This window comes from Rhinolophus sinicus, linkage group LG03, assembly GCF_036562045.2.
Source record: "Rhinolophus sinicus isolate RSC01 linkage group LG03, ASM3656204v1, whole genome shotgun sequence".
NCBI lineage: Eukaryota > Metazoa > Chordata > Mammalia > Chiroptera > Rhinolophidae > Rhinolophus > Rhinolophus sinicus.
This window is the reverse complement of record NC_133753.1, coordinates 151,915,196-151,938,385: the sequence shown is the minus strand read 5'-3', so window position 1 is coordinate 151,938,385 and position 23,190 is coordinate 151,915,196. Positions and strand designations below refer to the sequence as shown.

The following is a 23,190-nucleotide window of genomic DNA, read 5'->3' as shown; positions in this document are numbered from 1 at the left end:
AGAACCAGCCCCTTCTGGTCTTGCACTCAGAGGCTGGGCCAATCCCTGTGCTAAGGAAGAGATTAGTCAACCTTCCAACCATTACAGGAAGAGAAAACCAGTTCATCCAAAGAAATTCGGCCATCAGTTACTCTTATCTCATATGCTGTCACTGATTACTTACTGACTCACCTGTTCTTGCCGTGACCAGGGACACAGTTTGGGCTCTCTGAGAATTACTAATTATTTTAGGAAACTTCTTCTGGGTGAAATCTCTCTGTGTGCAGACTATTCCCTTTGTGGTCCACCTTTAACTTCTTAAACTTTGTGTCATATGTCAGTGTGCGGAATAGGATGTGAAGAGTGTATTGATTTAGAAAAGTCAGGATTTTGTTTCTTGCTAACGTCTTACAAAGAAGAATCATCACACAAGGACACGAATATAAAAATGAGCTCACTAAAACAAAATGTTCCTGATCTACTTGAATAAGCTAAGGTCCCTCTACTGTGTGTTAGCAACTTGATTTCAATAAAGCCATTGATTCTCTTTGATGACATGCTCATTACCAAACCTAGAGAAGGTTCTGGAGTAAGACCAAGTGGGAGGCTGACTCAGCCGAGATGAATTTCCTCCACACCCTCACAGCACCTGAAGAGTTTGTGAAGGAGCAGGAAGGAAGGTTTCTTTGCCAAGGTGACCTTACATTCTCATTGTTCTAGAAGGAAGACTGATATAGACAATAATTATTAGACTGTGAGCAGGAAACAGTAAGTAGGCCAAAACACAAGAATGGCGTGACTGGGTCAGTAAGACAATAGAAACTGAGAACAAGCAGTCCTCAAATAACACAAGGGCTGGTCTCAAAGAGGAAAACGAAAAGGTTTTCCATTCTCTGTTTATACAAGTAAACACTCATTAAATAAAAAAATCAGAAAGTCAGAAATGTCTAAAGAAGAAAACAAAGCTCCCCAGTAATCCACCACCTACCTGGTAAGGACATTTTGTGAACAGTGTGTCCTGCCAGACGTTTCAATAAACACAGCTTTTTTGGCTTGCTTTTTAACAAAACGTCTCAGTATATAAGGCACCGTCTTATCTGTTTCTTTCATTTCACAATATACTGTGAAATGAGTCCTATTCTAAACTGGGTCTGTAAATTGTTAGAAAGTAAAAGATTTCTAACAGAGGTTAACATGCTTTTCTATAGGGAAAAAAAGACATTTAAATAATGGAATTTACTTTTGGGAGGCTTCTCCACCACAGCTTAATTAATTCACCCATAATTCCTGAAGAAGGCTAGAAAGCAAAATCCTAAAACTGATAGGACTTTAATGGTGACTGAGTCCAAATTCCTCCTTCTCTAAATGAGGGAAGAGAGATCTAGCCGTCATTTAACACTGGCCCATTCTTGGGAGGCCAGGAACATGTTTCCCCCACTACACTCATGTGTATACATCTAACTGCTCCCCCCTCAAGGGACTGAACAGAGGGGGGACCTCTTCTCCCCATGGTGGCCTTCAGTTCACCTCCACTGCTTCCTCCACTGTGGCTGTTCTGGTCAAAAGCAACAAAAATCTTCAGCTGCCAGTCACTGGACACATACCTGTCACTTCCTCATGGCCTACATTGAGCACTAGTACTATTTGCATTATCTTATTTATTCCATTCAGTAAACCTATGCGGTTTACCCTCATTTTTCAGATTAGGAAATTGAGTCACAGAGGATAAATAGCCAGGATGTGGAGAGGCCAGGATTTTCAACTATGGCCCAATTTCAGAGCCTACACTTTTAACCACAATGCGAGGCTGCCTCTCCAATCTTTTGACAATAGTAGAAACCGGTGGTTCTATATCTAAAACGGATTTCAAATCCACCCACGCCTTTCCACTCCCCAGGAACCACTCTAATCCAAGCCAGCATCGATTCCTGCCTGCATGTGAAATAACCTCCTCGCTAGCTCCCTCTAATCCATTCTCTGTACTGTAGCCAAAAGGATCTTTTAAACACATAAATCAGATCACTCCTCTCCGCGGTCCCACTCCCTACACTTAAAACCCTTCACTGGGATTTCACTGCACTTAGAGTAAAACCAGAAACCCGTTCCATGGCCACAAACAAGGCCCAGCCAGTTCCAGTGCCCGCCCTCCTCTCCAACTTCATCTGAGTCTGCTCTTTCTCTTGCTCGTTATGCTCCAAAAGCTCCAAAACACCGGCCTCTTTCCTTCCTCAGGACCTTTGCACTGCTGTCCCCGGGGTTAGACAATTTCCCTCTGGATCCTGGCCTGATTGGACCCTCCATGTCGCTCAAGTTGTAGAAGAAATATCCATCCCCGGGGTCCTCTCTCATCTCCCTTCTCGCATCGCTTGCCTATCATAGTTCTGCTTTTCTTCTAAGAACGTATCCCAGTGGCAGTTCTTTGTTAACTTGTCCTTTCTGTCTCCTGGACAGGCCTTGTTCATGCTCTACCCCCAGCCCCATGTACATACCTACAGGGGAGTTGCTCAGGGGACAACATCAGAAGACCCAAGTTCTAGTCTGGGCTCTGCCTTCAAAACTTCCTCAAGCAACCCTGGCAAGTCATTTAATCTTGGGCAGGTCTTTATTTGCCATGTGCCAAATGGGATAATGGGTTTTCTATCCCACAACGCTGTTATGAAGGTCCTATGACACCGTGTGTGTGGACAGGTGTATGGGGAAAAGAAAACAAACAACTTCGGCGTGCAGGTTTGGGGTACTAGGACCTCTACAAGAGAAACGGTTTACTGGGAAACCTAGGAAAGACTCAGTATGTTGTGGTTTAGTTTTCTTTTTCTAAAATAGCTATTATTCCCTTCATGCTATTTCTTATTTGTTGTTCACTATTTGACAACATTCTTTTCTGTTAATGTCTGTTGCATCCTGAAGACATTCAACTGTTTTGGATTTTGAAAGACAGGAAGATAGTCACCCTAGTTAAATTTTAGAGTTCTTTCCCCCCAGTCTGCTCAACAGCTTATGAAAGACTGATAGCTAAAGAATTCCTTTAACATCCAAGAAGAGCAAATGCAACTAGTTCTGTGCAGAGTTGTGATTAGCTAAAAAGCTTCTGTAATGCCATGCATTATAGAAGCTATCAACTTTCCCTCTAAGTTCAGTATCTTGAAGGGCAGTTCTTCTCCAGACGGTGCAAAATGGCAACGTCTGGTTCTATCTAGCATCCTCGTTCAGCTGAGCCAACCCCAGGGACCACGGAGCAAACTGAGGATACTGTAGCCATGCGAGTACACACACACCCTCAGAGGGCCTCTGCCAGCGCTCAGCTGCTCAGGTCATATGCCAAGTTCCAACTCTCAGCTCAGGAAACAGGATGCTCTGCATCCATCTGGAGAATGTGTCACAACTGATGACTTCCTCTACTGGCAGCGTGCCTTAGTTTACAAGCATGAAAACTATGGTCACCACCTTTCTTAAACAAAGGTCTACCTTACCTGCAAGATGTGAGAAAAGAGATCACAAGAAAAATGCTGGGCATGAGCTTCAGTCTATCAACCACTGTTTCAGAATTATAATTCTTCCAAGTAGGAATATCACTGTAGCATCTCAGGTGTGGGGAGATGTACGGAGCCATATAAGGTCATGTTTGAAACGAGCAATCCACATCAGGATGCATTTACCAGATGGTGGTCCCTCAAGGTCGTCAGAAATCTGGGCTACAGCAACGGAGCAAAAACGGTGCAGAATTCAGCCAGCTTTCTATGGCCACACCAGTTAGGAGAAAGCCAACTTGGCTCTGGGCTTTGTTACATCTTCTCCACAGGGCAAACATCGAAAGCTTACTATGTATCTTGTTGGGCAAAGGCACTTGGATAAAAGGTCTTTAGCAGAAAGTCTAAAGGGACAGCAATGATATTGCTGAATGAAAAGATTTTATTTTGTAATACTATGTGGCCCTCATCCTGTTTTGCAAAACATTAAGAGCTTCTTCCTACAGACAAAAAAAAAAAAAAAAGAAAGGTGGATTTCAAGAATACCTATGCCCTCAAATTTTAGCTCAGGTGGAAACAGCTCAAATAAAATGTTTCCTCCTTTTTAGATACAAAGATTACAGAAACGGGGTTAATTAATGTATTCCATCTTGGCCTCTCAAGCTTTATAAACAGCGTGGTTACATTCCTTTCTCAGGTTCTCCTCTTCTCTGCCTTCCACACTTAGCTGGATGTAATAGATAACTGAAATATATTTTATGTTCTAAATTTAAAATGTAGGTTAAGAATACGTTGGCTTCTTTTTCTATAAAAAAAGAAAAACTGAATTGAAAACATTTGTCTATTTTTTTAAATGTATATATAGTACACCAGGATGGAAACAAAAAATTTCCTCACCCAAGGTCTACATGGTATAATTTTCTTTTCCTTTCAGAAAATTCTGGAAGCACTTGTTATTATATGTCTAATTCCATATTTTATACTGGCCAAAATTAATTCTTCAAAAGTTACATAGCAGCTAGAGATGTATAGTAACTCTGATTTCTATGTGGGCATTTAAAGTAGAATCTCTAATGCCCACAACTACATCACAGAAGCAGCACGGGGATAAGCAGCTGTGAATCATGGCAGAAGTGGCTTAAGGCCAGGCCAAACTCTCTATGAATGGATTAGACACACTCAGGTTTAAATCATCAGAAGAGCTCCTTTGTTTTCTGTGTTGTGCAGACGTGGCCGGGAGCTGAATTGGAGACTTCAATATGCTTGTGCACTGCCACTGAATTTTCTGGCAACTCGGGCATGATGTCACCATCTAGGAAAGATCTGTGTTTTTTGGTTTAAAATGTACACATTGTCCCGAGAGCTCGTGTGCGTACAGACACATCAAAGTTAAGACTCAGGAATTTAAAATTAAGTTAAAGGAGTGGAACAAATAAAATCTGTTGTGCTCGGGAATCTGCCAAAACAGCAATTTCAAAAGCAGAGATTTTGTATAAAAATGTCTTACCAAAAGTCAAGTCTAGAAATGACTCCAGGAAGCTCAGCAGTTGGCATTTCCTACGAGAATGCACTCTAGCAATGGTTTTAATTATGATAACAGGTCTCTCAACATGTGGGATTTATTTTAGGTCAATATAATAAAAAAGTAAAAAGATTGGTTAGTTAAAAAACTAAACATTTAAGCAAACATATGCCAACTGTATAAAAAGTAAAAACTAGACTTCAGATTTTCACACAGATTATAATGTTACTGTCATTGAAACTGTGGTACTGGTGCCAGAATGGACAGAGATCAGTGAGATGAAATTCGGAAACAGACCTGGTAGGTGAGGATGTTATATATGGCTGTGGTAGAGACGGCCAGTTGCCTTCCAACATCTATCCTCCCTTTTTTCTTTACCAAGAGAACCCCTCTATTGTTGGCGGCAGAAACAGACACCTCTAAAAGCCTTTTTCCCCAGCTTCCATTAGAGAGAAGCAGTCAATGAAATATAATGTGGGGTATCTGGTACGGTTCTTTAAAGGAACCTCATTGGGGGAGAAGTATGTCGTTTTGTTATCTTTTTCTCTTCATCCACTTTTCTGCCTGGAACTGACATGACAGTTAGCAGCCATCTTGGGACCACAAAGACCAAGCCAAGAGACTCCCAGAGACCTCAGCCCTGATATCCTCAAACTACCGACCCAGTAGCTGTAAATGCCCACTGTGTATTCTTGCTATATAAGAAAAATAAGCCCTTATATGTTTAAGCAACTTTGCAAACATGTACTTTGAAAGATGGCCAAATGAAAAGGGTAATGCTTCACACACACACACACACACACACACACTTAAATTTAACCCAGGATAAAGTGTCTGCTTATACAACAGTACAATCTGGTATATAGCCAAATGCAAAATTATGTGTCTCAGATAACGCCGAACTTCTCATCCCTCTGTATTCACAGGCAGATGGAGGCTTTAGGTAAACATCTGAAGGAAAGCAGACTCCCAGATTTACCGAATCACCACCGATGCTAGCAGGGGCCTGCAGCCTGCTCACCAAGCCTAGGTAAGCCCCAGGCCAGTAGGCCACATCATTTCTGAAAGTCACCTTGCAGGTGGGCTGCCTTCTTGAGGGCTTGTCTTGTAGCGAGTTTGTTACTTATCAAGAGAAAGACATGAGTGCCATGTAGGGTGAACCAGGTTGAGTAGTTCTGAGTCACTCTCCTTCCTTCCCTACTTGCCTGACCCACATTCCTCTCCTCCCTACCCCACATTTGACCCCTCCATCTTCTCCTGTTCTATCTTTGTGTAGAAAATAGTGGGTTTGGACCTTAAAGCCGATGGTTCTGAATTTAAGTCCTGACTGCCGTAAGGAGCTGTCCCTAATCTATTTAGCCCGTTCCCTCCTTATCTGTGAAAGAGCGCCCAGCGTGCTGGCTCACAGGGGTCCTGTGACCAGAGCTCCCGCATGGGTACATTCTGGCAGGGAGGGCAGACTGACACACAGGCTGCATGGCGTGAAGGGGCGGAAAGCACTGAAACAAGCGACAGCCAGCGGAGCACTGATGACCACAGAGCAGAGGCTGTTCTGCAAACAGGGATCGGACTTTGTCCGCAACATGCCACGTGGGCTCCGGCACCCAGAGGCAGCATTGAGGGGGGGTCTCCATCTGGTAGGATGGTGCAGAAGCCCCGTCAAAGCCGTCCCCGTTCTTATGGTCAAGGGGGAATCAGATGGGTGCCCACTACACTGTCCTTACAACTTTTCTGTAGGTCTAAAAATTTTCAAATTAAAAGTTTTTTTTTTTTTTTTTTTTTTTTAAGTGGGCATCATAGGGGTAACTGGGAATGAGCAGGACTGAAAGCCTTTGAAAGTCCTTGTCTCGTATTAGGATTCGGGCAATCCACTCTTAGTAGCAGTTTTTAAACATCTTTTTAAATCTGGTGTCACTGCTGTCTTCTCGTTATAATATACAAGATACTTTCCGAGTACTGCCTGCTTCATTTCTATGTTAGAAAAATAACATTTCTTTTGTTATTCCATAGTTATCAATTAATTGAAGATCATACAAACTTTTTTCTATTATTTTATTGTGGTAAAATATATATAACAAAATTTACCATTGTAACCATTTCCAAGTGTATAGTTCTGTAGCATTCACACTGTTGTGCAGCCCTCACCGCCACGCGTCCAGAGAACTTTTTCATCTTCCTCAATTTAAATTCAGTACCCATTACCCGCTAATTGCCATTTCTTCCTCCCTCCCAGTCCCTGGCAACCACCATTCTACTTTCTCTTTCTATGAATTTGACTATTTTAGGAACCTCGTATAGGAGGAATCACACAGTGTTTGTCCTTTCATGACTGGCTTATTTCACTTAATACAATGTCTTCAAGTTGCATCCATTTTCTTTAAGGCCGAATAATATTCCAGTGTATATACCACATTCTGTTTATCCATTTACTGTCCATAGACATTTGCATGGATTGCTTCCAACCTTTGGCTATTGTGAATACTGCTGCTATGGACATGGACATATTAAGTTATCTGTTCACCTTCCTGCTTTCACTTCTTTTGGGTAATACGTATTTATATATAACTATACACACACACACACACACACACACACACATCTTGATGCTTATATATCCTACTTCTATTCCCCCTTCAATTGATTGCCCATCCATTCAAACATTTATGTGTGTGTACCACGTGCCATGCTGGGCAGGCACTGTCTAGATTCTGGGGAGATACAGCTAGAAACTGTGTTGCCTGAAGGAATACAGAGAGAAATAATTAGTGAGGACTTGGATGATTTGATAATACAATCCCAAGAAATCCCAGTCATTTTGTTACATTTAAATTTTATTGTACAAATAATTTCCCACTAGCCAGCATTTGGAAACATTTCTTTTATTCAGGGATTTTCTTGCCACCATGTTGATTTTATGTTCCTCCTTTCTTAGAATCTCTCCTCTGGTTCCCCATCCCTTCCTTCCTTCATCCCTTCAGCTCCATAATCTCCATATGATTCTATTACTTTTTGTTTTTCATGGTCTGGTTTTTGTGTCTACCTTGTGTGTCATCCCACTTCTCTCTCCCGACCTATCTAATGCTACACAGCTGTCTGACTCTGCCTGGCTGGTCGTAGGGCAGGGAAGTTGCTGGAAAGGCTAAAGAGAGAACCTGGTGGAACATGATGGCTGCCCTTCCTTGTCCCACCCAGGTGGAATGTGGGTGTGGAGAAAGGACGCAGAAGTGCAAATATGCCAAGTATGTTGTAGTGACGCAGGGGAACAGAAGAAGGAAGAGAAAAGGCACCTTGGCAAGCAAGCACTGGGGCCTTGTTCTTCCTGCTCCTGGGCACAACCACCCACCCTCTGCTGCAGTCTGAACCAGCTGCCCTGCTGTGGGCTGCCCAGATCTGGTGGATGACCAGGAGAAATGCCAGTTTGCATAGCCTCTGGGAACAGGACCAGGTTAACCAGAGCAGACAGGTGGACTCTCCAGTCTGAGCACAGCCAGGACATCCTCCTCCAATGGGACAACTTCGTCTTTGTCCCCCTTAACTAGATTATAAAACAAGAAGAGGAGAAGGTGGGAGACTGAAAGCAATCAAAGAGCTAGAAGTACGAAGTATTCATGCAGGTTTGCTAGAGATTACAGGAGCTCCATTAGCACAGGCACTTTCTTCCTTGCTTGCCACGAACATCACATCGAAAGAGGTTTCACGGCATCTTGGAGGAGGAAAGCAGGCTTGGATGTTTTGAAGATTTTTGCAGTTTGATTTAAGGCTGGTCTTTTAGTGCAGGGGGAGGGAAAGAGAGAGGGCTTGAGTAGGATTAGATAAGGATCATGAATAACAGTGTAGGGTTCCATGTACTTCATGCTCTAGCAACCACGGCTAAAAGAATTTTTGATATAAAGTTGTTTTGCTTTTTGCCTTTTAAAACTTTTTTTTGTACAATTATATTATCTAATTGTACACCTTTTAAGCATCATGTATGACAGACAGTCAACAGATGTATGAAAAGATGCTCAGCTTCACTAGGTGTGAGGGAAATGCAAACCCAAATCACAACGAGCTATCACCTCATACCTGTTAGAATGGCTATTATCAATAAGACAAGTAATAACAAGTGTTGGAGAGGCTATGAAGAAAAAAGAACCCTTATACATTGCTTGTGGGAATGTAAATTGGTACAGCCACTACAGAAAACAGTATGCTGGTTCCTCAAAAAATTAAGAACAGAATTACCATATGGCCCAGCAATCCCTCTTCTGCATATCTATGCAAAAACTCTGAAAACATTTATCCATAAAGATAAATGTATCCCTATGTTCACTGCAGCATTATTCATAGTAGCTAAGACATGGAAACAACCAAAGTGTCCTTCGATAGATGATTGGATAAAGAAGAGGTGGTGCATATACACAACGGAATACTACTCAGCCATAAAAATTGATGAAATATTGCCATTTGGACGACAAGGATGGATCTTGAGAGAATCACCCTAAGTGAAGTAAATCAGACAGAAAAGGACAAGAGCCATATGATTTCACTCATATGTGGGATATAAAACAGAAAGCAACAAACGAATGAACAAAATAATCAAACTCATAGACACAGACAACAGAATGGAAAAGGGAAATGGGGGAAGGATAAAGAAGGTAAAAGGGGTCAAACATATGGTGACAGAAGAACTGACACTGAGTGGTGAGCATACAATGTATTATACAGATTGTGTTATAGAATTGTACACCTGAAACTCACATAACTATTATTAATCAATGTTACCCCAATAAATTTAATTTTCAAAAAGAATTCTAAAAAATAAAAAAAGAATCACATATGAACAAAATTTTACATTAAAAATATTTTAAAAAATCTGAATCTCTTGGCTAAATGTGGACTTGAGCACAAAACTCTTGAGTTCTAAAACTTGGGGGGAGGAGGGTGGTCGCCGGGAAGCAGAGAGAAATGATGAGGCACAATCTTTACTTCCTGTTATTTTGAAATTTCTGAGTTCACCTTCATGTGATCACGGATAAGCTAAAACATACCTTTGTGTCACCTACAAAACAGAAAAACAAAAAACCTCAGCTGGTGGTATAAATACAGGAGAGAGAGGGGAAGCAGTCACCACAGTCAGACAGCTCCTGACCACGTGCTACAGATGACTGTACTGTGAGAGGCACCAAGGATGGAGCTAGAAAACAAGCCATACGTGCAGCAAAGGTGTGAGGGAGCGCTTTCCGAACAGCAGTAATTTCAATGTGAACAATGACAGGACTGATGACAATTACTCTGTTAGCCCCACAAGGATTGCACAAGACGCCAAGTTTTCAAGCCTCATTAACTGTGGGGAAGGCCTCTCACAAAACTAGTCATATCGTTAATTCCTGGGGCCAGGACATTCCTCAGCAGCCAAATTGGCAGAGTACATAAAGGCTTCTGCGGAAAAAAAAAAAAAAAAAAAAAAAGAAGTAGGACACAAACAGATCTGGATAGACTTGAATCTAGTAAGATGAAATTTAACAGAGATAAAAACTAACACTTAGATCCAAGAAATGAACTGCACTCGTACCAGATGGAGAAATGTGGTTTAACAGGAGCATCTATAGAGAACAGCGCAGCGTTTTGACTGACTGTATGTTTGGGAAGAGTCTGTTTGTTTGGTATGAGAGTGCCAGAAGACTTTTTAAAAAAAAGTCAGCAAAACCAATGTGGTTCTAGATAGCGTGAGAACCATAGAGCTATAGAGCGTGATTGCCTAAAGCAGGGGTGTCAAAACTGCGGCCCACGGGCCAACTGCGGTACACAATCCATTGTTAATTGGCCCGTAGCAAATTCCAAAAATATATTTAGTTTACTTAAATAAACCAGGTGAGGCAATACGTACTTCACCTCGAGTGAGTGGCCCGGCTGTTTGTGCATTTTACCACATATGGCCCTTGGTAAAAAATGTTGAAAAAAGTTTGGACACCCCTGGCCTAAAGGGATCTTAAAAAGCATCGTCCACCAATTTAGACCTTGGGAAGGAGGAAGGGATGGATCTGTGACTGGGTATAATCCTCTGTGAGGATACTGAGGATGCAGCACAGTGAGAAGCTAGTGACTACAAGAGAAAAATGGAAGGTTAAGACCAAAGAAGTGAAAGCTCAAGGGGGAACCGAAGCTGGTTCCAAATAGTAAAACACAGGTTACTGGGCCCAGAAGTCCTGATTCAGCAGATACAGTGTTCTCAGAATTTGCATTTCCCAGGTGCAAATTAATAAGTTCCCAAGAGATGCTGATGCAGCTGGTCCAAGGACCGCTCTTTGAGAACCACTGCTCTAAGTCACAGAATTATACTTAAAACACACACACAGCAACCATGTGATCACAAAATACAGTGAATGTTTCAATAAAAATTATTACAGTAAAAGACACATTGCCATTAATTCCTCTCAAAATACTTCCCCTCGCTTCGAACACACTTATCCCATCATTCTTGCCACTTTCGGAAGCAGTTCTGGAAATCCTTTTTTTGTGTCTTCATCCTCCATCATGACAATGCTCCATGTCACACATTGCCTCTAGTACAGCAATTTCTGTCAAATAAAAACATCACAGTGTGTCCTCATCCACCGTATTCACCGGATCTGGCACCGTGCGACTTCTGGCTCTTCCCCAAAGTCAAAATGACCATGAAAGTGAAATGTTTTGAATAGATTCAGGACATCGAGGCAGCCACAACAGCACAACTAAAGACACTCATGAAAGAGGACTTCTAGAACTGCTTCAGGAAGTGGCAAGAACGATGGGATAAGTGTGTTTGAAGCGAGGGGGAATGTTTTGAGGGGGATTAACGGCAATGTGTCTTTTACTGTAATAAATTTTGAAAATTTAAATGTTCAGATTTTCTTATCACACCTCATATATTCTAAGATTTTACTAAGACACAATGGCCTATTTCCCAATAAATCCAAATTAGGGAGAATTTATTGGTTTTAAAACCCCACACATTTAAGATTGTATTTAAGATTATGCTTACAATTTTATATTGCTTAGCAGAAGTTGCACCTTTAACTACTGACCCTTAGTGTTTCTTATTAGTTCAGCTTCATAAAGCAGACTTCTGTTTCTGTTTCTGTTTCATCTTCTGGCATTTTATTTGATAGGCAGTTTCCCTCTGGTCTTCTTCCATTGTTCCTGTATTTTTCTATTATGTTCAGCAGAACAAGCTTCACTACATATTAAGATGTGACCTGCTTTTATCAAATGGTATCTGGCTTCCCACATCTTCTAAAATAGTAAATATTGATCCAGTCCTTTCCCCACAAGCCCACACTGAACCCACTGTGCCCAGGGGCCCATTAGGTTTTGAAGCACAGAGGAGCTGTGGTGCGGTTAATTCCCGATTAATTTTATTTGATCTTATATACTTGAAGCTTCAGCCTTTAGATCTCACTAGGAAAATTACCAGCAGATGGAAATGCATATAAAATGACATGTAAAGCAATGCAAATTAATACAAAACATACATCTCTAAATTGCTTAGGAAAAGTCTGTACGCCTTGACACTGATAATCTTGTTTTGCTTCTCTGCACTCTGTTGAGCACCCACCTTATCAATTTATCACAGTTAATTTCATATGTCATCCAGCACCTGACACTTGTTGACATGCTAAGTGGAAGATGCCCCTGCCTGGGAGTCAGGCAAATGTGATCCTGTCCTTAACTTTGCCACTGTTTGGCTCTACAGCCTTGGACAGGTTCTCAAAATTCTCTGGGTCTCAGATTCTACATCTGGAAACGATGGCAATTACATCATCATAACAGAACCACCAGGGCTAAGGCTTACTGAGCAGTGTGCGCCAGGCGCAACGCACACATTGTACATGTATGTATGAGGCACATGCACACGTTGTGCAGGCATCAGGCACACATGCCTGCCTTGCGCACGCATCATGCATACATGCAGACCTCGTGCAGACACTGCATATGCATGACGCACGCATGCTGTCTTCACAACAGACCACGAGAAGGCACCATGCAGCATGCACCCCTTAGGTGTGGTGCCATTTCAGAGACCAGGAAACCAAGGCAGAAAGGTCAGGAAACTTGGGCCAGGTGTGAAGCGAGGGAGTAGCAGGGCAGCAACCAGGGTCTCTGAAGTCTCACTCCAGGGGCCACTCTTAGCCACACTGACGTTCTGTTGTGTGATTTCCATCTGTTTCTCCAAATCATTAAATTTGCCTGGTCTGTGAAGTAAAACTTCAAATTTCACCATTATAAGTGCTTCAAAATATTGTTTCAGTAAGATGTTGATGGTTTATATTATATGAGCTTGATATCAAAACGCGCGCAGAATCACGTTTTTTACCTAATACTCCAAGAGAGGGAGGGCCCTCCAGATGTTCTGTGTGGTCAACCTCTTCTTCCCACTCGCTCCATCCCATTCACACATCAATAAGTGTGAGGCTATCTTATCGTAAGAAAGCCAGCTCTCTGTCCCACTTCTTACCTGAGGAGCCGCTTCCAGGTAAGTGTGATGGCCCTGCAGTGCACACCACACACACACACACACACACAGGGACACACACACACCACAGGGTGCTCACTCCCACTACAGCTGGAGATCCAGCACGGCCCTGGTTTTCCTCCCACCTCTCCTCAAGAAGATAGGGGTTCTTTTCCAGGTCCACACCACTCCCCCAATCCACCCTAGGCTTAACATAACATCCCAATACAGATGACACCAGCTTCTTTGGAGGGTCAGCTGGGGGCTGCTCTATCCAACCACTTATTAAGTATTTCCACTTGTGGGGACAGAGTCCCAGAGAGCAGTTTCCAGGCTCTTGGCCTCACGCGGAAAGGTGCTGGCTCGGGTAATAGATGGCCGTCAGCTGTAACCAGTTAGCCAATTAGCCACCAATATAACTGCCGCGGCTGCGCAGGTTGGTGAGGGAGTTGAGTAGAGAGTTGGAGGGTTGGCGGCCAGAGAAGCAGACAGCAGGTTGCTGGTCGTGTGACTCCAGCCTCCAGTGAGACTATAGTGGTATGACTCCCCTACCTATGGCTCCGTGGGTGTTCCTTTTTGGCCTCACCATGTCCTGCGTTCTTATGTGGGGAGCGGGAGCAGAGGCCCTGCAGACCGCCCCACACGACAAATGGCTCAGTGAGCAGGGTCCCCTGCACGACACCACTCCAGAGCCTTGAAAGTAGCTCAGACTTAACAAAACCAGACTCGTCTTTCCTCCTCAAACCCACCCCTCCTCCATGTTCCCTCTTGTAAAGAGCAGAGCCATCTACCCAAGTGCTCAAGCCCAAACTCAGCAGGAGTCACCCCGCACTCTCACACTGTACACAAAACTAGTCACCAGGTCACTCCAGAGTTGCCTTGAATCCACCTACTTGTGTCAACCCCACTGCCACTACCTCAGCCTAGACTGCCAAGCCTCTCAAAACCCCAAAACCAGCCCTGTCTACTTTAGGGGCTCCTCAAATCCATCCTCCACACAGCAACTGGAGCTTTGTATTGAATTTAAATCTCATCAGGATACTTTCAAATGTGAAAGAGTCCTGAGGATCAATTCCACAAAAGGGCCCGAAGATCTGGCATCATCCAGCCCTGGTACCTGCTGACCTCACCTGGTGCCATTCTCCCCTCAGGTCACACTGGACCTTGAACAATCCCTGCTCTCCCCATTTCTGTCTTAGTGCACACCTTTCCCAGGGGTGAGCATACTCCCCCCTTTCTCTTCCCCTCCCTCCACTTACTTAAGCAGCTCTTACCCATCCTTCAGGTGAGTAGGTGACCACCTTAAATCTCCCCAATGAGCCTCCTGCCTACAGTGCAGCACATCTGTGACCCCACAGCACCCAGTACAGCCTGACACAATAAGTGCTCAATAAATTTGGCTTGATGAAGTGACTTTTCAATGACTTTTCAGCATTACATAATCTTACTGTCTTACTGTTTTTCTCCTGCCTTCTAGCCTAAAAAGGAAATCTTTTGAAGCTGACATAGTTTTCCTTATAGCATGTGGTGCTATGGTAAGTCCCGGGTCCCCAAGTCATACTCCCAACACTACCAGCTCCACTTGTCAATGATTCTCAAGGAAGAAAGCAGAAACTGGGCAGTGTCTGTATAGTCTCTACCTGCCTCTGCACCCATGACCTGAGTTCATGCAGTCAGTTTGATAACTATTTATTGCCTGCCTATTCTGAGGCACTTAGCATGGTGCCATCAAGCTCCAACTTTGACTAATTGCCCAGTTTATGCCATTCATCCCTATCCACCTCTCTGCAGACGATGTGGCATTTAGCATATAACTATAAACTTTGCCTCTCAAAGGAATGACTTCAAGTGATAAACAGGAGGAACACTTTTCCCCTACTCCCAAAGGAAACTCTTTTCAGGAAACAATGTCACACAACCTGATTCTTTAGCTATTGTTTCGCTGCAAATGTAAGTTAAGAGATGATTCAACGACATCCTAATTGGTCATTTCTGACAGAGAAATGGGTCCTTAGAAAGTGCAACATAGGAACTACTGTCTGCAATAATTCACTTACTTTTAAAGATTTTACTTCTTCAAGACACTATCAACAAAAGCTGTCAAAAAGGGCAGTTAGGTTCTAGACTCTTTGATAGGTGGTTTAATAGTAAGGGCATGTTTACCCATGTAAAATCAAAAGGAGTGACTTCTACGTCTACCAAATCACGTGGACACTTAATATTATCCATCCCCAACTCCCTTAACCTTCCAGTGTGTTGCTTTTCAATTTTTAGGACGAGAATAGGAAAAGACAAGTGCCGCAAGGCTAACGTCCCCTCTCCGCTTGTCCAGCCAGGGTGAAAACACACATGTTCCCCCAGTTACAACCACACGGAAAACCTCCCCGAAGCCGGAAAGCATAGTTCTGAAATTTACAAAACAATACCAGCCACTCGCACCGTTAGCCTAAGTAACGATGGTAAACCGATTCCAGAGTCCACACCTCTTGGCTCAGATCCCCGAAGGCTCCCAGCCGGCCGAGGGAGGAGCCGCTGGTTCGCCAGGGTACGTGGCCCGCCAGCTCCGCCGCACACCAGTACTTGACCTTAGAAAGCGCACAAGACCTTCCCTGCCAAGAGCGCGGCCTGGAGGTCAGTCCCGCAGCTGGAGATGCCCCAACAATTAAGAGACATCCCCCACAACACACACCTTGTCCTATTGGAGAAGCCGCCGCAGCAGCAGCCCATTCCCGCGCACCTCCTCCCTCTCCCACCCACTCGCCTCCCGCCTCCCCGGGCCGGGGACGCCCAACTGTTGGGCAGCGTGGCCCGGCCAGGCCGGTCCAGGGCTGCGGCGAGGCTAGCGGGCGGGTTCAGAAAAGCGGGCGTGGGGACTCCGTCCCTGGGCTTCCCTCATCTGGGAGGGTCTGGGTAGCCCTCGGCCTGGGAGGACCGAGACAGCGGGACCTGGCCCCGGGAAAGGGTATGTCCGGCAGCTGCGTTCTCTTCGCTCGGGGAGAGTCCGGGGGAAACCCAGGTGCGGACGCTCTCGGATACTCCTGACCTTCCCGCTTCGCTCTGCCCTGGGGCCCCGGGTGCAGGCGCCGCGACCCGCGTCTCTCAGGACCCCCTCGCGCTGACACGCGCCGGCCCCCCTCTTTCCCAGCGCTCGCCTCGGAAGTTTCCAGCGTCCGCTTGGAGCACGGCGGGGTCGCCCACGCGCTCCGCGACTCCATCTCCGCCTGCCGGGTGCCCGTGGCAGCCCCTCGGGACACCTGGAGGCCGGCAGGCGCGGGGCCAAGGCCGGAGCTCAGCAAGGGATCCCAATGCGGCTCCCAGGCCGACGCCTCCGCCCCCATCCCCGAGAGGGACGCGGCGCCCAAGTTTTCCCCGGCGGCAAGTGAAAGCCAGGAGAAGAGGGTCGGGTCCGGGCGTCCCCGCCACCAAGCGGCTGGGACAGGAGCCCCGCACCCCGGTCCCCGGCGTTCCTCGCTGGCCTGCGTGACCAAGTCGACTTACGAAAGAGAGCGGGGCAGCCCCGAACGCGGGGTCCCCGCGGCTGCAGAGGCCGCCCCGGCTGGAGCCGCCAGCTGCGCTCTGGGCTCCCGGCCCCTCTGCCGCGGCGGCGACTTGCTCCCGCCTTCACCGTCGCCACCTCGGCGACGCGCCAGACGATGGAGTTGCTCTCCCTCGGCCTTGGGTGGGAGACCTCCGAGCGGTCCCCGTGACGTGGAGGAGAAAGGAGGAGCGCCGCCGATGCGTTCCCGCAGAGGGAGCTCCGCGCGCCTTCCCTCCGGGGTCCCAGCTCCGCGCTCGGGACAAAGTTCCGAGGCGCGCGCCACGTCCCCTGCTGCCGCAGAGCCGCCCGGGTCTCCGCCGCTGCTCTGAGCGTCATCAAGGGTCGGTTCCCCCCAAGTTAAACAGACAAGAAATCCGAGGTCTGGAGAGCTAAGTGACTTGTCCAAAGTCGCTCACAGGGCAGTGACAAAGCAAACTTACATCTGCGAAGGCGGGGCTCTGCGAGGCTCCAGCCCAGCAGGAGTCTCCCGCTCGGATTGGTAAAATGCGGACAGTGTCCCACGCAGCCTGGAGCAATGTCATCTACGAGCAACATGAGAAGGTGGAACTTTATGCCCAATAAATAGGGTACAAACTTATTTTCCAATCAGTGCCTACACGTCAAACAGACACTAAGGCTTCGTCTTTACCCTCAAGCAGAGGTGAGGGTGGCTGGCCTTGTGGGCGCGGTTTCCGGTGCCAATCCTGCTCACCCCAAAATTGCAAGAAAGCACACACCTACGTAGCCAACTGGGCAATATCTACGACTCGGCCTCGGCCTTCGTAGCGGGTTCTTGTGAATGTGCCAACTTCGTGGAGGGATGCTCGGAACTGTGCTAATAATACCCGCACTCCTGACGCCCCCCGCGGCGCTCCCTTTCTTTCCCGGCCAGAGGCGCCTCCGGCCTTCCTTATGTGGCAGGCCCAGGAAAGTCAATCCCAGCTAGTTTCTTCCTTCCTCTGTCAGTCTATGTTGACTAGGACCTACTGTATGCCTGCTGGGCAGGTGCAGAGCCAGATAGGACAGGGTAAACCGGTTAGGAGCCCGCAAGGGATCCCATATTCTTTACTTCTAGGATCAAGAGTCTGTTTCCAGTAGTGGAGACTCTGAGACTACCCTGCCTTTTAAAAAATTCCATGTGCTCAGGAGAAGCAAGTATTACTCACTTTGCAGACTTATTTTCAAGCAAACGGTCGGTTTTGCAATCATCTCCTTTTTCCTAGTGGGACCTCCTTTTCCTGGAAGAGTCATTAAAGGTCACATAATTCACTCCTTGGGTGTCCCTCCCTGGCACATAGTGATGATGATGATGGTGATAAAAACAGCTAAAGCTTCTATTTTCCATCTTCCACCTTGTTCTAAGCAATTTACGCAGATTAACTCTTTCAATCCTCAACCTTATGAGTGAGGTGCCATTTCTATTCTGATTTTACAGATGAGGAAAGGAAGTCAAATGAGGTGAAATAACTTGCCAGTAAGTGGCAGAGCCAAAATTCAGACCCAGGTGGTCTGTCCCGGTGTCCATACCATTAACAACTGAGGAAACCGAGGCCTCCAGCACTGGAATCCAAATGACCCACCAGCCGTCCATCAGCCCAGCTCACACCATGGAGTTTCCAGTTATCTCAAGGAGTGCTATGAAAATCCACACACACACAATCCCTCCCAAATAGGCAGAGTTTATTATAAAGTTGTTATCCATTCACTCACTCGCTCCACTGTCTCCACCTCCCAGATCAGCCTTTTTGTCATAAAGCAAATTGTTTCTACGATGAGACCTTAAAAACCCCTTTAACGTAAAGTCTGTAAACTTCGTTTTTAGAGCATTCTCTACTCAGGCCATACTTAGCTCTTTCTGTCCTCTCTACCCACTGCCTTCGGTTAGTCCCTTCCTTCCCTTGCTCTGATCAGCACCCCAGGTCTTCAGAAAGCAGTTGCCCAAGGCTGGATGGTGGCCCAGAAGGCCTCTGCTAAACATGACAGCATGCTTGAAACGGGAGGCCAAATGAATCCCGGGCTGTGTTGTCTACGCCGCTTAGCCAGTAGATGACACAGGACTTGGGTCAGAGAATAAGCGTTCATTGTCAGAGCACCGGGGGTCTGAGAAGGCAGCAGGTTAACACCTCCAAAAACTGCCTTAACATTCTCAGACCGGCTTGGGGTTTTTAAGGGAAAATCTGGACGTTCCTCCAGAGGCTACGTGATGGTTCCAGGGGTCTGCATGGAGCCTTCTCTCTGGCCATGTGATTCTATGGGGAGTCAGCAACCCAGGAACAATGATGGGATTAGCCTGGTAGATTGTGATCAAATAAGCCTAAGGGTATTAATCATAAATTTCAGGGTAATTTTCTAAAATGGAACTGGATGGGACAGGGGACATTCCGAGCTTAAGCCACTGGGGGATGATCTATTGTTAAGCTATAGGTAGGCCACGGAAAGGTGAGGCCGGGCACATGGAGAGGCCTCTACTTTGGGCCCTGCCTTCATGCGCATCATTCTCAGGGTATTAGTTTCTCAGGGCTGCCCTAACAAATTACCACACACAGGGTGACTTAAAACAGCAGAAATGTGTTCTTCCACAGCTCTGGAGGCTAGACGCCTGAAATCACGGGCTTGGCAGAGCTGCGCTCCTTCTGAGGGGAAGAATCTTCTCCTGTAGCTTCTGGTGGTTGCTGGCGATCTTTGGCATTTCTCGGCTTGCAGCTGCATGATTCTATTTTTCTGCCTCCGTCATTGTATGACCTTTTCCTGTGTTTCCTCTCTGTCCAGATTTCTCTTTAAGGAATACAAGACATTGGCTTTATGGCCATGCTCATCCAGTATCTTATCTTAACTTGGTTACATATGCAAAGATAGAATTTGGACGCTATTCAACCCAGTACAATTGCCAAAAGTCACTGTTAATAAAAATGTATTGCTTGAGTTGAGGATGCAAAGAGATATAAATCACAGTCCCTGCCCTCAAAGAAAGACACTATAGTTATAGAGGTAGTCCCTGCACCCAGAACCTAACTAACCAAGAAGATGGGAGATGCTAAGAGCCAACTGACTAGGCCAAATGACAAATCACAGGTCAAATGGCAGCCATGTTCGAGAAATTCAGCCAAGGGGATGCAGTCACCGAGGACACCATAAAAGGATTTCATTCCAAGAGGCGGGTTAGCCAAGCATATCCTTTAAGGAATGTAGGAAAAAGCTAAGATAAAAGGAAAAAAAAAGATAAGTAAGGAGGGCTTATCAAAAAGCACAGCTCCAAGGAGGGAGGTGTGTGTGGCAGAATTTTCTGAAGTTTCACTGCAGAAGTGAGAAGCTGAAAGGATGCAAATACCTATCGTATGGAATATAAGAACATAGTGAATTACTTTGGCTATAACGATGATATGCTGTAATGCCATAGCAATTAGCATGCTTTAAAGTGCTTTCTCCTTTCATTGATTTCATTTGGTCTTTATGATAATCCTGAGTGTCATCAGAGAAAGGAAAGTCACATCTTATAACCATGGGTTCTGGGGCTCCAAGGCATCAAGTAACTTGCCCAGGTCAAACAGCAAATCAGTTTTAGAATTGGTAGGAAACGTACTGATTTCAATATTCCCAATTCAGGAGTTTCCCCACCAAATGATGAAGGCTGGGTCAGCCTTCCAGTACTGATTGTGTCGTTCTTGGCTCAAGGAAAGCATCTGATAAACAAGGTAACCCTGCAAGAAATGGAAAGCCTCCCTAAAAGCCCTGTGAATCCCAAATTGGAATTGTGATAAACCATCCCCAGACATCTGAATTGGTTTCACTAAAATTACTAAGGATTTTCAAGTGTATTAAGGAGTCTTCTTTGGCCTTCAGAGACACCATAGGATCCAGTGGCCTTCTGCAGCACTCAGCTGGTTGACTTAAGGAAATGGGGGTTGAATGAAATTGAAGGCAACCAGAGACACTGGTAAGAAGTTGAGAGGAAGTTGACTACAAAAGACAAGAAATTACATCACAAGATGGTAAGCCATCAGACACTGACAATCGAAGCTCAGTGTCTGATCTCACCAGTGTGGAGTCATGCCGATGGCCAGATCTTGGCATGTTTAGAAAACTTTCTGATGAGACTCTGTAGCTATGGTAGCAGCTGGAAGCAAGCAGAAAATCTAGCCTTGGGCTGAGTGTTTGATGATTTAATGTGTTTCCTTGGATTTTCTTTTACTTAACAAGTAGGTAACTTGCCAGATCCTCTGCTGGAGGAGTCTTTAAAGGTATATTTAAGGAGGAGATGCTTTTGAGTCTACTGTTATTCACTGAGTTCTTGCTTTTGCAAAGAACTGCACTGGTTGCTATGGGAGAATACAAAAATATAAAAGACAGTCCATGACCTTGAAGAAAATCCCATCTAATTTAGGAGATATGAGACATAAATTAACAATGATGTAAGTGGGAGTGCAATGGAGTTCATAAGCAGTTTCTTATCACTCAGTTGTCTGTACAGATGCAACTTCTCAAAACCAGGCCCGGTCTAGCTCCCCTTTATAAAACAACGGCCAACCCCACCTCCATAATACCTTCTAGCCTTTTATCCTGATCTATGGTCATTCTGCCGTTTATCACTATCTGAAATGAAATTGTTTGCTGTTTACTCTAGACATACTTTAGGTATAATATCCATGAGAACAGAGACATAGAATTTGATGTGTTGCTGTATTCCTAGAACCTAAAACAATGTTGGGCACATATTAGGTTCTTATTAAATATTTTTTAAATGAATAAAGTACATATTAATCAACTGAAAATGGGCTAAGATAACTTGGATTAATGTAGCATTTTCCACATTTGCCTGGTAAGACTTACTTAGGTACCTGTCAAAAAAATTCCCTGGAGATTCTGATTCAGTAAGCCTGGAGTGGGGCCCAGGAATCTGTATTTTTAAGAGGCATCATAGGTGATTCTTTTAACGGGGCAGTGTGGGAAACACAAGATTAATGCAGTGACTGATGGCAGATAGGAGAGAAAAGTGAAGTGATAAGAGCAGGTTCCAGAGGGGAGTGGCTGCTCAGTGGAATCATTTGGGGGACATTAAAAAAATACTGATGCACAGATGCAAATACTCTGGAACAATGAAATTAGAATCTCGGGGGTTGGGCTCAGATCTGGGCCAGGTTTTAAAGCTCATCAGGTAATTCTAATGTGTAGTGAAGGCTGTAGACCCCCTAAGATCTGTAGAAATATTTTATAATATAAGTACTTCCAAGTACATTGCTATGTTGTGCTTCAGTGGCTTCCAAGTTGTTGTATCCCTCAGCGGGAATCCTTGATCTTCTACTCTGGAAGGGGCATGTGCAGGGACTCATACAATAACCCAGTTTGTGGAGAATTACAGTCACTTTTTGCTGTTGTAAAAAAAAAAGTGTTATTTAAAGAAACAATTGAATGTAATACCTTGTATATCATGGCTGGAGCAGAGAACACCTACAAGAATATTTTGATGAGAAAGCTGAGGTCCCCTGGGCAAAGCCAAATGGGTAGGGGTGAGTCACAGAGAGCCAAAATGCTATGCTTATAATAAAATGGAGGAAGATACAGGAGAATCCTGACTTTCTCCTGTAGGCCTGGAGAAAGGTGATAGGTAATACAGGAAAGAGTCTATAGAAGTGGTTCTCAACCTGGCTGCATGTTAGAATCACCTGGGGAGCTTAAGAAATCACTGAGGCCCACACTCACTGTGAAAGATTTTGCTGTAATGGGGATAGAAGTGTGTGTGTGTGTGTGTGTGTGTGTGTGTGAGAGAGAGAGAGAGAGAGAGAGAGAGAGAGAGAGACAAACACAGCAGGATTGTTAATCAGAGGCAATTTAGTCCTTATAATAACAACCGCTATCATTTATTGAGCAATCACTATGTGCCAGCCAGTAGGCTGCCTGCTTTACACCAATTAACCCTCACAAACATCTCAGGAGGAAGGGACATTGGTAGCTCCATTTACAGACATGGAATGAGACGTAGGGAAGGTCCCAAGCTTCCATGACTACTGAGTTTTCCCGAAAATAAGACCTAACTGGAAAATAAGCCCTAGCATGATTTTTCAGGATGACGTCCCCTGCACATAAGCCCTAATGTGTCTGTTGGAGCAAAAATTAATATAAGACTTGGTTTTATTTTCAGGGAAACACAGTAGTGAGTGGTGGAGCCAGGATGTCAGCCTAGAGCCTGCACTCTATCCACTGTCCTATACTGCCT

General features: G+C 45.1%; 1 protein-coding gene across 4 annotated transcripts in view; it reads right to left on the bottom strand.

Moving 5' to 3' along the window:
• Window positions 1–17,549, bottom strand: part of GCNT4 (glucosaminyl (N-acetyl) transferase 4) — a 30,194-nt gene extending 12,645 nt beyond the window's left edge. Inside the window, exon 1 of one of the 4 annotated variants that reach the window (XM_019728130.2) lies at window positions 17,420–17,549. The gene's annotated coding sequence lies outside the window, so the exon portion shown is untranslated. Of the gene's footprint in view, window positions 1–15,880; window positions 16,486–16,939; window positions 17,073–17,419 lie in introns of those variants that run through there. The other 3 variants (XM_074328818.1, XM_074328819.1, XM_074328820.1) reach the window with 3 other exon arrangements.
• Window positions 17,550–23,190: the final 5,641 nt, after the last annotated feature.